The sequence below is a fragment of the Sus scrofa genome, chromosome X, assembly GCF_054392235.1.
Source record: "Sus scrofa isolate SSC_HxYL_T2T_F1_AM1 chromosome X, Sscrofa_HxYL_maternal_Yorkshire_Landrace_v2.0, whole genome shotgun sequence".
NCBI lineage: Eukaryota > Metazoa > Chordata > Mammalia > Artiodactyla > Suidae > Sus > Sus scrofa.
This window is the reverse complement of record NC_139401.1, coordinates 43,935,229-43,948,758: the sequence shown is the minus strand read 5'-3', so window position 1 is coordinate 43,948,758 and position 13,530 is coordinate 43,935,229. Positions and strand designations below refer to the sequence as shown.

The following is a 13,530-nucleotide window of genomic DNA, read 5'->3' as shown; positions in this document are numbered from 1 at the left end:
ATCTGAGTAAGAATTCTGGTGCGCTGGAACTGAAATCTTTCCCCGCAATAATTCCGACCATGTCCCTCCACAATGTCCTCAGCAATGACTGGCTTTAGAGGCTGAGCAACGGGGAAAAGGAGAAAATGATGTTACGTTAAGGTGGGAGAAGCTCCGAGAAAGCATGTGACAATAGCCACAAAGAGGAGACATAGCAGGGGGTAGATAGAGGCAGACAACCCAAAGAGGAAAAAAAGAAGGTCTATTGAAATGGAGTTTTAACTAAAGAACAAACCCCTCCCCCAAAAAGGCAGCTGCAAGCCTTTTCAGCTATGCTCGTTACTACACCACCCTTCTTGTAATAATGTAACAACGGTGTGCCCTCTGTCCAAGCCAGCAGCCCTGCTAATCCTGTACCCAACATTGCATATCAGTTCCGCTTCTGTAACCTTGCTTGCTCAGTTTCTTAGGGAGGAACACTGTCTGCTTGGGGATGGGGGAGGTCCGGGATGCTTACATGGGAAAATCCAGACCTTGTAGTGTATAAAAGTTACTGAGAACAAAGACCTGGTGCTCCGACTCTGGAGGTGACTCCTCTGAGCCCGCACCGGTGCTGAATAAACCTTGCTTTTCCATATCTCCGAGTGCTGTTTGTCTCCTTCCACTGCCACGGTTTTTGCAGTTTCCGCAACACTATGACTTCCCGGGTCTGGGAAAAATCGGCCGCCTCAAACTTCCGGCCTTAAAATTAGAGCTATTGGGCTGTACAGCAAAATTTGACAGAACACTGTAAATCAACTATAATTTAAAAAAAAAAATCAATGTAGGAGTTCCCATCGTGGCTCAGCGGTTAACGAACCGACTAGGATCCATGAGGATGTGGGTTCGATCCCTGGCCTTGCTCACTGGGTTGAGGATCCCGCACTGCCGTGAGCTGTGGTGTAGGTCGCAGACGGGGCTCGGATCCTGAGTTGCTGTGGCTGTGGTGTAGGCCGGCGGCTACAGCTCCGCCTGGGAACCTCCATATGCCACAGGTGTGGCCCTAAAAAGACAAAAAGACAAAACAAAAATCACTACAGAAAAAAATCAGAGACACTGGAGCCCTCCACTCTGAAGTCATGGTGAAGAGAACTATTAACAACCGGTCATAACTCAAAGAATTCTAAAGGAATAAGCAATGCAATTTGAAGATATGTTAACTAGTCCCCTTCTGTATGTAAATGAATTTACTTAAATATCTTAAAGTTCCCATTTAGAGAAGCAGAGCTTGAAACCGGAGTTCTCTTGTAAGTGATCTGTTGGCAGAATGCTGTTAAGAGAAGCAGAATAAGAGTGGGAAGTGGGGGAGTAGGAGGTGGTCTCAGCAGGAAACTAGTTTCAGCCCTGTTGCTCTGAGAAGCTCTGGAACAATATTTGCCAGGAGTGGATCCTTTCAGAATAGTAGGCTTAAGTGAAGTAGCCAAGCTGCCTTGTTATCAGATGACAAGCCGTCTGGCTGAGCTGACAAAACATGGGACACTCAGGGCAACTCTACAGGAAGATGCTACCAGAACACTGAGATTTTTGACTAACGAAATTAACACATCATACTTAAAAAAAAAAAAATAGAACGGAAAAGCAGAAAAAGAATCTTGGTTGTAATGGGTTCCACCAACACAATAGCTAAAGGAAACGTGCTAGCCACAGAAAGAAGTAGGCATCATGGAGACAGAACCAAAAAGGAGAGCCAGGGTCAAAGCTAGCCATGTCCATTCAGCACTGTGGAAGGGAAAAGGGTGCCCTGGCCCATGAACACAGCCAACTAGACCCTGCAGCAGGTCTAGTTTGCTAGCTATCACATCCAATGCTAGCCGTTACTAAGATCATCTAGCCATCTCATCTCTCTGCCTCTCTGTTTCTTTGCGCATGAGCAGCCTTCTTTTCACGCAAGGTCTTCAGCTGGAGCTTCCCACCCAGACAGAACTGCTTTACCAGTGAAAAAAACAATCCCCAAGATTCTTGTTATAAATTATATATTGGATGTTCCCGTCATGGCTCAGTGGAAACGAAACGTCATCCATGAAGACACAGGTTCGAACCCTAGCCTTGCTCAGTGGGTTAAGGAACTGGCGTTGCCGGGAGCTGTGGTGTGGGTCACAGACATGGCTGGGATCTGACGTTGCTGCAGCTGTGGTGTAGGCTGGTGGCTACAGCTCTGATTTGACCCCCACCCCTAGCCTGGGAACCTCCATATGCCGTGGGTATAGCCCTAAAAAGACCGAAAAAAAATCATATATTGGGGGAGTTCCTGTTGGGGCTCAGTAGGTTAAGAATCCGACTAGGAACCATGAGGATGCAGGTTCGATCCCTGGCCTTGCTCAGTGGGTTAAAGGTTCTGGTGTTGCCACGAGCTGTGGTATAAGTCGCAGATTTCACTGGTGTCTGGCATTACTGTGGCTGTGGCATAGGCCGGCAGCTGCAGCTCCAATTCAATCCCTAGCCTGGGAATTTCCATATGCTGCAGGTGCAGCCCTAAAAAGACAAAAAAAAAAAAAAATGTACATATTGGCATTCTATTGTGTGTCTCAGTCTCCTGTGAATTGCGTTAAGGGCAGTCAGTCTTGCAGGGTTTGTTCAAGTCTATATCCAGCCATCACTCCTCTGCTTTCTGAATGTTATGGTACAGGTTAGAGGCATGTTAAATAGTGACATTTGGAAATAGGAGCTAATTTGTACATTCCTGGATTTACAGACACAAGGATTTGCAGACTCTGAGAAAGTTGACTCGGCTGAGACCTTGCTCCCATCCGGTCCCTTCTACACTTTACCACAATAAGAAAAGTAAAGAACGCCTTAGGGAAACTGGCTTCCATTTGCGGAGTAGTTCATTTGCAGGCAAACTATGACATCATACTGCCTAGGTGGTGTTACAACCGGACATAGTTCACTCAGTCTTTATTTTTTTTTTCATTTTTTTATTACTCAAATGAATTTATCACATCTGTAGTTGTATAATGATCGTCACAATCTGATTTCACAGGATTTCCACCCCACAGCCCAGGCACATCCCCCCACCCCCCAAACTGTCTCCTCTGGAGACCATAAGTTTTTCAATGTCTGTGAGTCAGCATCTGTTCTGCAAAGAAGTTCCGTCTGTCCTTTTTTCAGATTCCACATGTCAGTGAAAGCATTTGATGTTGGTGTCTCATTGTATGGCTGACTTCACTTAGCATGATAGTTTCTAGGTCTATCCATGTTGCAAAAAATGCTGGTATTTCGTTCTTTTTAATGGCTGAGTAATATTCCATTGTGTATATGTACCACGTCTTCTGGATCCACTCCTCTGTATATGGACATTGAGGTTGTTTCCATGTCTTGGCTATTGTAAATAGTGCTGCAATGAACATTGGAGTACATGTGTCTTTGTGAGTCGTGGTTTTCTCTGGGTAGATGCCCAGGAGTGGGATTGCTGGATCAAATGTTAGTTCTATGTAGTTCACTCAGTCTTTATGCGACGAGGCAAACGGCCAAAATGAAAACTGACTTCATTGACTTACTCACACAAGGGCCATTGTGAGCTGTGCTGGAGCCAGTTCCCCCTTCGCCTCAACCGACAGCGTGTTCATCTACAGCTGCATCTACTGCTCTGTACGTGCAGGCTCCTAGGAATCAGGGTCACCGCTTTCTGCACATGTACAGCCCCAGGGCCGAGCACAGAGTAGATGTCGAATTAATATTTGTTGGATGAGTGAAAAAAAATGAATGCATGAATGGTGTTTCACAGGTAAGAAGTTACAAAACAAAGATCATTGGCCCAAGAAAGCAGAGACAGTCATGGCACATTCTAGAAAGATTTCCATTTCTCAAATGATTCAAATACCCAAGTCCATGCATTAAAAAGTTAAACTTTGGCGTTCCCTTGTGGTGCAGTGGGTTAAAATCTAGCATGGTCTAGCAGTGGCTCAGGTCGCTGCTATGGTGTGGGTTTGATCCCTGGACCAGGAACTTCCACATGTTTTGGGCCTGGCCAAAAAAAAAAAAAAAAAAAGTTAAACCTTTAATTATCTGCCTTCTCCACCCAAAATGATGAATGAATCATCTGTCTGTCTCACATTCTGCCTTTCTCTCAACTTCCTTTCCCCGAGGGGGTGGCCAAAATTTGCAGTATAATTTAGTCATGCAGCTAGGTGATTATTCATGTATTAGTTTGTTTGGAGAAGAGCTGGTGTTAAAGAAACCAGACAGAAAATGAGAATCAAGAAGTTCCCATTGTGGCGCAGCAGAAATGAATCCAGCTGGGAACCATGAGGTTGCGGGTTCGAACCCTGGCCTTGCTCAGTGGGTTAAGGATCGGGCGTTGCCATGAGCTGTGGTGTAGGTTGCAGACGCAGCTTGGATCCTGAGTTGCTGTGGCTCTGGCGTAGGCCAGTGGCTACAGCTCTGATTCAACCCCTAGCCTGGGAACCTCCATATGCCGTGGGTGCAGCCCTAAAAAGCAAAAAAAAAAAAGAGAGAGAGAGAGAGAGTGAATCAAGAAGCTATAATTGAAGTAGAAAATTCTCACCCTTTATACCCCTGAATGGCAATAGCATACCTGGCCCAATTCAATACCAGCATCTCTTTCATCTTTTCATAAGGAGATAAAGGTTGGCCCCTCCTTTTCTTCCATTAAGACATTCAGCTTCCTATTGAGTAATAGAGAGATACAACGGAAAAGGTAAATTCAGCCCCTACTCTAGAAGCATTTATGGTTGGAATACAAGCAAGAAAAGATCAATTTAAGGGAGGGCCAATTTTTCATGCAGTCTTTCTAGAAGACCACGGATACAGCTCTAATTGTGAGTTGAAAACGAATTCAAGATTTACATGGAGATAGATCTATCCTTGCCCCCTCCCTCGATTTGCCTTTTATCTTTTCATTCATGATTTATAATATAGACTCACAAGTTCTTTTAATTACATGCTGATTTATTTCAAGTTATAGGCTCCTTGAAGGAAGTTTTCTGTGCTTAGCAAACACACATTGAAAGATTTTAAATGATTAAATGAAACCAACAGACGTCTAAAGACTCTGATTCAAATGATTTTCCAAGAAACCAAAAATATTTCCATTACTAAAAATTTGTCAAGGCAAAGAATGCCTCTCTCTCTCCCCAATGTTTCTTTTTTTTTTGTCTTTTGTCTTTTTAGGGCCTCACCCGTGGCATATGGAGATTCCCAGGCTAGGGGTCTAATCAGAGCTACAGCTGCCAGCCTACACCACAGCCACAGCAACGCCAGATCCTTAACCCACCGATTGAGGCCAGGACTCGAACCCGAAACCCCATGGTTCCTAGTTGGATTCGTTTCCGCTGCGCCACAATGGGAACTCCCCCTGATGCTTCTTTGTGCAGTGACATCCATGCAGGCAAATTACTTCAGACTGTCTAAGCCTCTCAATTTACCTCCAACATGACTAGTTGGAGAACCAAGAACCAAGTCTAATCTGCCAACTTCAGGTAACCCATCTTAGTCAACAGATTCTTCTAGGCGAGTAACTTTCTATCTTGGGAGTTCTGGTGGATGTGGCTCACCCAACAAATCAGAATCTTAGAGAATGGAACCAAGGTATCAGTACATTTTAATGTTCTTTGGGGCATTATAATGTGCAGCCTAGGGTGCGAACCACTGCTCCAAGCCAATGTTTCTCAAATTGTTTCCATGAACCACTGATATTAAAAATATCCTGGGAGTTCCCGTCATGGCGCAGTGGTTAACGAGTCCGACTAGGAACCATGAGGTTGCGGGTTCGATCCCTGGCCTCGCTCCATGGGTTAAGGATCCGGCGTTGCCGTGATCTGTGGTGTAGGTCGCAGACGCGGCTCGGATCCTGCGTTGATGTGACTCTGGTGTAGGCTGGCAGCTACAGCTCCAATTCAACCCCTAGCCTGGGAACCTCCATATGCGGTGGGAGCGGCCCGAGAAATGGCAAAAAGACAAAAAAAAACCCCCAAAATCCTGAAGTTAGAAGTGCATAGCTCTGGCCTCCGCTGTGGACATACTGGATGGTGTTTTGGAAAACCTGCTAGTATAACAAACCCTACTCAGCTGATTCTTTTTTTTTTTTTTTTCTTTTTGTGTAGGCCAGCAGCTGTAGCTCCAATTAGACCCCAAGCATGGGAACCTCCACATGCTGCGGGAGCGGCCCTAGAAAAGGCAAGAAAAGACAAAATAAATAAATAATAAACGGTCACGGCTGTCATTGGCTACTGACTTCAGAGGTGATGTTCCAGCACCTGAGTCTTGGGTGGCTGCCAGCATGGAGTTCAAAAACTTGCTGTTTTCTATGTCTGTGTGTCTGTGCTGGAGTTGACGTCTGCCTCTCTCAGGAGCCTCTCAAAGCTGGGCTCCTCAGATGTAGGAAAGGATACAGATGCCAACCAGCCAAATATATGAGGCAATGATAGACAAGAGCCGGGAGAGACAGGGAAAAGGATAGAAAGAGAAGGAAATATTTATTTTAAGGAATTGGCTCGCGTATTCGTGGAAGCCGGCAGGTCGGAAATTTGTAGGGCAGGCTAGCCAGCTGGAAACATTGGCAGGATGTCCTTGCTACAGTCCCGAGGCAGAGTCCCTTCTTCTCTAAGAAACCTCGGTGTGCCTTTTAGGACCGTCAACTGATTATATGAGGCCCACCTACTTTCTCAAGTGGAACTTCTTTTTTTAAAATTTTTTTTAATTTAATTTTTTTTTTTTTTTTGCCATTTCTTGGGCCACTCCCACGGCATATGGAGGGTCCCAGGCTAGGGGTCGAATCAGAGTTGTAGCCGCCGGCCTACACCACAGCCACAGCCACGCAGGATCTGAGCCATGTCTGTGACCTACACCACAGCTCACGGCAATGCCAGATCCTTAACCCACTGAGCAAGGCCAGGGACCGAACCCGCAACCTCATGATTCCTAGTCAGATTCGTTAACCATTGAGCCATGACAGGAAGTCCTGGAACTTCTTTTTACTTAAGGTCAAACTGATTGGAAATGTGAATCTCATCTACAAAACATCTTTGCAGCAGCATCCAGACCAGCATTTGACCAAACAACGAGGCACCATAGTCTAGCCCACTTGACACAAAGTGAACCTTCATAGGGACATATTCGCTACATTTTATCGACTGTTTTACAGACGGCTAGGGTCTGGGGGAAGAACCGTGGCCGTCGCTGTCAGCACCGCCCTGCACAGAAGGCCCCTGTGAAGTGACAAAGCAGCAGAGCAAAAGCCCCGTCACTAGCGCCACACCATGAAGACTTTGACCAGCTGGTTGGTCCTCTAAGGGACAGTGCCAGAAAGGAAAGGCAAGGTTGAGGATGCTGGGTATGGGAGGAGGAGGGGCCACAGAGCGCCAGAGTTTGGGGAAGGTCAACCGAGGAGAGGGGGCACAGTACACCCCAGTTTATAGGCAGAGGCTGTGAGGTAGGTTTGTAGAAAGGGGCAGAGGGGCGGATTGACTCTAGGCAAAAGTCAAGAAACTCCAGACAGGGAAGAATTGCCCAACTAGTATCCATGAGGATGCAGGTTTGATCCTTGGCCTCCCTCAGTGGGTTGGGGATCCGGTGTTGCTGTGAGCTGGTACTTCACATTGAAAAGCCCAGTCTTAGAAAGTAAACTGAAATAGGTTAGTCAATCAGTACACATTTTGATTTGTAGAACTCTGTTTTTCTTTCTTTTTTTTTTTTTTTTTTTTTTGGCTTTTCTAGGGCCACTTCCCGTGGCATATGGAGGTCCCCAAGCTGGGGGTCTAATCGGAGCTGTAGCCGCCGGCCTACACCACAGTCACAGGAATGTGGAATCCAAGCCACGGCTGTGACCTACACCATAGCTCACGGCAATGCTGGATCCTTCACCCACTGAGCGAGGCCAGGGATCAAACCCACAACCTCATGGTCCCTAGTCGGGTTCGTTAACCACTGCGCCACGACAGGAACTCCCTGTTTTTCATATCTAATAAAAAAGAAGAAAATCATGTTTGTCAGAAGAGAAACTAGCCCAAGGGTTATGTTCCTGGAAAATTTTTTTTCATTTTTTAAAGTTTTACTGAAGTATAGCTGATTTACCGGTTTGCGATAATTTCTGCTGTACAACAAAATGATTCGGTTACACATATACACACATTCATTCTCTTTCAGATTCTTTTCCCATATAGAGGATCACAGAATATTGCATAGATTTCCCTGTGCTCTACAGCAGGTCCCCACTGGCCAATCATTCCATATGCCTCTGTGTGCAGATGCCAGTCCCAAACCCCTCCGGACCACCTGTCCCCTTTGGTAACCATAAGTTTGTTTTCAAAGTCTGTAAGTCTGTTTCTGCTCTGCAAATAAGTTCATTTGTATCCTTTTCTTAGGTTCCACATATACGTGATATCATATGAGGGTTGTCTATCACAAACTTCACTTAGTAAAATAATCTCTAGGTCCACCCATGTTGCTTCAAATGGCATTATTCCATTCTTTTTATGGCTGAGTAATATTCCATTGTATATATGTGCCACATTTTCTTTGTCCCTGGAAATTTAAGGCTATCTTTTTTTTAGTGGCAATGCCTGATCCTTAACCCACTGAATGAGGCCAGAGATCGAACCCATATCCTCATGGATACTTGTTGGGTTCTTAAGCCACTGAGCCACAGCAGGAACTCCTCCGACTTTTTATTATGAATATTTTTAAATAGAAAAATTGAAAGAGTAATCCATTAAACAGCTATGTACTCACCACCTTGTTGCTATGTTTGCTTTATCTTATCCATCCTTCTATTTATCTCTCTGCCATTTATCAATTCATCTTATTTTTTGGATATATTTCAAAGTAAGCAGCACACATCAGTATGCATTATTCCTGAGCACTTCAGCCTGCATAGCATGAACTAGATTGAACTGTAACCCGAAGGGAGAAGAAAGCCTTGGAATCCACCCAAGATATCATTAAGGGAAGCCAAAGGCGAATGACTCTAGAAAAATAAAACGCCTGGGAAGAAAACCTTAAATATAAGTACAGTTCATGTTGCTACTTGTTCCTTGCTTTGAAGGGCATTCTTTTTTTTTTTTTTTTTTTTTTTTTTATGGCTTTTCTAGGGCCGCTCCCTCAGCATATGGAGATTTCCAGGCTAGGGATCCAATCGGAGCTGTAGCCACTGGCAACCTATACCACAACTCACGGCAATGCCAGATCCTTAACCCACTGAGTGAGGCCAGGGATTTGAACCCGCAACCCCATGGTTCCTAGTCGGAATCGTTTCCACTGCACCACAACGGGAACTCATAACCATCTTTAAATATACAATTTAGTGGCATTAATTACATTCACAATGTCATGCCATCATCAAGTTTCCGTAGTGTAGTGTTATCACATTCGCCTCACACAGTGTCATGCAACCATCAACACTACCTGTTTCCATGACTTTTTCATTACCCCAAACAGAAACTTTACAGCCATTTAACAATAGCTCCTCACTCCCTCTTCCCCTCAGCCCCCGGTAACCTTGTTCCTTTTTTTTTTTTTAATTAAAGAATAGTTGATTTACAATGTTGTGCCAATTTCTGCTGTGCCAGTAAAGTGACGCAGGCATACATATATATACATACTCTTTCTTATATTATCTTCCGCCCTGGTCTATCCCAAGAGACTGGATGAGTTCCCTGTGCTGTACAGTAGGACCCCACTGTTTATCCATTCTACATGGAATAGTTTGCATCTATTAGCCCTAAACTCCCAGTCCATCCCACTCCCTCCCCACCTCCCACGTGGCAACAAGTCTCTTCTCTATGTCTGTGAGTCTGTTTCTTTTACTCCCGGTAACTTTATTTTATTTTATTTGTTTTTTTGTCGTTTTAGGGCTGCACCTGCAGCATATGGAGGTTCCCAGGCTAGGGGTGGAATCGGAGCTACAGCTGCCTGCTTACACCACAGCCACAGCAACACCGGATCCTTGACCCACGGAGCAAGGCCGGGGATCAAACCCGAAATCTCATGATTCCTAGTCAGATTCACTTCCGATGTGCCATGATGGGAACCACCTCCTGGTAACTTTTATTTTTTAATTTTTTTGTCTTTTTAGGGTCATACCCGTGGCCTATGGAGGCTCCCAGGCTAGGGGTCCAATCGGAGCTGTAGCCGCTGGCCCACGCCACAGCCACAGCAACACCAGATCGAAGCCACATCTGCAACCTATACCACAGCTCATGGCAATGCTGGATCCTTAACCCAATGAGTGAGGCCAGGGATCAAACCCACAACCTCATGGTTCCTTGTTAACCACTGAGCCATGGCGGGAACTCCCACCCCAGGTAACTTTTAATCTACTTTCTGTCTCCATGAATTTGCCTCTTCTAAGTATTTCATATAAGGGAACCATGCAATATTTATCGTTTTGGATCTGGCTTGCTTCTCTTAGCATAATGTTTCCAGCTTCATCTTTGTTGTACTGTGTACAGAACTTCATTCCCTTGTACCATCGAGCCCTTGAAGAGTAATGTAGAATGAATTTACGAAGTGGTAACTCTGCAAACCAGCAAATCAGGGGAACTGAGAAAGGATGTGGAGTGTAGGAGAGAAGAAATAAATTCTGAATTTGAGTAATTTAAATCATTTCTACAGAATGAGCAAGAGGCTAGGCAGATCCAAATGAAGGGAAGGACATTTTAACCACTCTAACTGAAAACCCCAGACCATTTCAGATCATGTTTCCACATTAAAACATCTACTAAGGAAAATAGAGGGCAAGTCTTTGCAAGTCAGAACTGGAATTACTAACACGTATTAAGAGTATCCTGGAGTTCCCTGGTGGCTCAGTAAGTTAAGGACCTGCATTGTCACTGCTGTGGCTCTGGTTACAGCTGTGGCAAGGGTTCCATCCCTGGCCCGGGAACTTCTGCATGCTGTGGGTGCTGCCAAAAAAATAAATAAATAACAAAACAGAACAACAACAACAATAAAACACCACATGTGTTTATTTTTAAAGAGTATCCGGCTACATGTATCAAAACCTAAAATACCTTGAACTCTTCATTTTAATTAAAGGATTACAAATTCAGTTTTCTCCCCAATATTCTGGCTTGGGCACAATTATCAAGCCATTATAAGTAGATGTGATTCTAAATTTTTTTTTTTTTGTCTTTTTGCTTTTTCTAAGGCTGTTCCCACAGCATATGGAGGTTCCCAGGCTAGGGGGCTAATTGGAACTACAGCTGCCGGCCTACACCACAGCCACAGCAACGCTGGATCCTTAACCCACTGAGCAAAGCCGGGGATGGAAACTGCAACCTCGTGGTTCCTAGTCAGATTCTTTTCCGCTGCGCCATGACGGGAACTCCTGATTCTAGATCTTGAAACAGCACTTCCTCAGCTTGTAGTCTCTGAGGATAGAGAAAATGTCCAATATGGAAAGAAAAATACAAATCCTTTGTTTTAATGCAAGGAGATTTTATCTATGTCTTGCTATCCTGGGTTTTATGAGATTTAATTCTGGTAGACATGACTGGGAAGAAGTGGGAAACAAAACTAAATGGAAATGGGAGTTCCTGTCGCAGCACAGTGGTTAACGAATCCGACTAGGAACCATGAGGTTGCAGGTTCGATCCCTGGCCTTGCTCAGTGGGTTAAGGATCCGAGGTTGCCATGAACTGTGGTGTAGGTCACAGATGTGGCTCGGATCTGGCATTGCTGTGGCTCTGGTGTAGGCCGGTGGCTACGGCTCCGATTGGACCCCTATCCTGGGAACTTCCATATGCCACGGGAAATGGCCCTAGAAAAGACAAAAAAAGAAAAAGAAAAAAAAAAAACCTAAATGGAAATGGGGGGCATGTCAAGATAGCCTTCCAGGAACTGGTGGAATCAGCCAGTCGTTCAGGGTGGATTCTGGGCACCTGGGCGATATAGTGAGAGTAATTACGTCACTTGCCTCCTAAGAGAGCCAGCTTCTGCCAGTAGTAAGACCCAGGAAAATTAGCATCGCTCTGGACTGAGTTGAGTGCGATTTCTCTTTATGATATGAATGATAGATTTCTTCTTTGTACTTTTAATGACTCTTTTATAGAAGCCATTTGGCCCTATTTCTATACTGGAACAGACTCTGAATCTCTTAAAATCTCTTCAGTAACAGATTATGAAAGATGAAGTACCTGGGGAATGATTCTATTTTAGCTTTTAGTCAGTAAATCTTGTCTCGGTAATTCTGGATTCTGAACATTTTCTACGGCGGAAAGCCAGAGTAGAGCTTTCTTCCTCATTTTCAGAAACGATGTCAAAATGGTCGTAATGCCAATTGCAAAGATGGTACCAGCATCAGTTGTCAAGGGCTTTGAATTTCTTAGAGAAAATATCTGAGAATTATATTACTTAGTACAACCCCTTAGTATACCCCAGCGGCTATAGCTCCAATTTGACTCCTAGCCTGGGAACCTCCATATGCCATGGGTACAGCCCTAAAAAAAAAAGACTTTTCAAAATAATTTTCCACAATTAAAAAATATATAATTATTCTTGGAACATACTCGTGCACTTTAGTCAGTTTATTATTAGTGATGTCTCTATGTTACTGAAATGTTTTTCTGAAAATGCATTTTGTCAGCAGAACTTACTAAAATTGCCTATGATATTCTTCAAAGTCGTAGTTTAGAGCCAATATATTTGAAATCTTGGAATAACTTCAATTTATTCTTTTCTGAAGACTGTATTTTTATTTGAGAAAATATTCTCCATACAGTGTTAAGGTATCTGCAAGTGCAGAACCAATTCTGTTAATTAGAGAGGATTTTCAGTTCTAATTCTTTTATTAGAAAATGTATAAACATTTTGAAGGGCAACGTCTTTTTGCTTCCATTTAGGATCCTTCGCCAAATATTTTCGCGAGATAAAACTCATTAAATAAGGTCTCTGTATTTATGATTCTTTTGAAAGGTTCACCAAATTTAAACACTGCAAAGTCAGGGCCTTCTCAAGTTTATTCTATTGCTGTACAGATTATAAGCTCTAGTTGAAAATAAGAGACGCGTCGGGAGTTCCCATCGTGGCTCAGTGGTTAACGAATCTGACTAGGAACCATGGGGTTGCGGGTTCGATCCCTGGCCTCGCTCAGTGGGTGAAGGATCTGGCGTTGCACTGAGCTGTGGTGTAGGTTTCAGACGCGGCTCGGATCCCACGTGGCTGTGGCTCTGGCGTAGGCGGGTGGCTTCAGCTCCGATTCCACCCCTAGCCTGGGAGCCTCCATATGCCGAGGGTGCAGCCCCAGAAAAGGCAAAAAGACAAAATAACTAAATAAGTAAGTAAGTAAGTAAATAAATAAATAAATAAGAGAAGCGTCAGATCAAGGTGTTACAGAGTGTTGTTGTAGAATGTCAAAATTAAACCTTGTACACAGCAGTTTGGCCTCTCATCCTATAATCTGTTAAATGACAAATTTCAATTTCTTTCTATACACAAGCTTTGTTTTCATAATTGCAATTTGCTAAGAGCTTCAAAAGCTGAATTTTTGGTACTCCGTTTCTTGAGTACTTTGATTAAAGATTTCCAAATGATTTTGAACAAAATGCAAGCTAAATT

The 13,530-nt window shown here is 44.0% G+C and overlaps 1 pseudogene; it reads left to right on the top strand.

Moving 5' to 3' along the window:
* The first annotated feature begins 11,308 nt into the window (after positions 1-11,308).
* LOC106506953 (tripartite motif-containing protein 60-like) lies at positions 11,309-12,105 on the top strand (annotated as a pseudogene).
* The last annotated feature ends 1,425 nt before the right edge of the window (positions 12,106-13,530 follow it).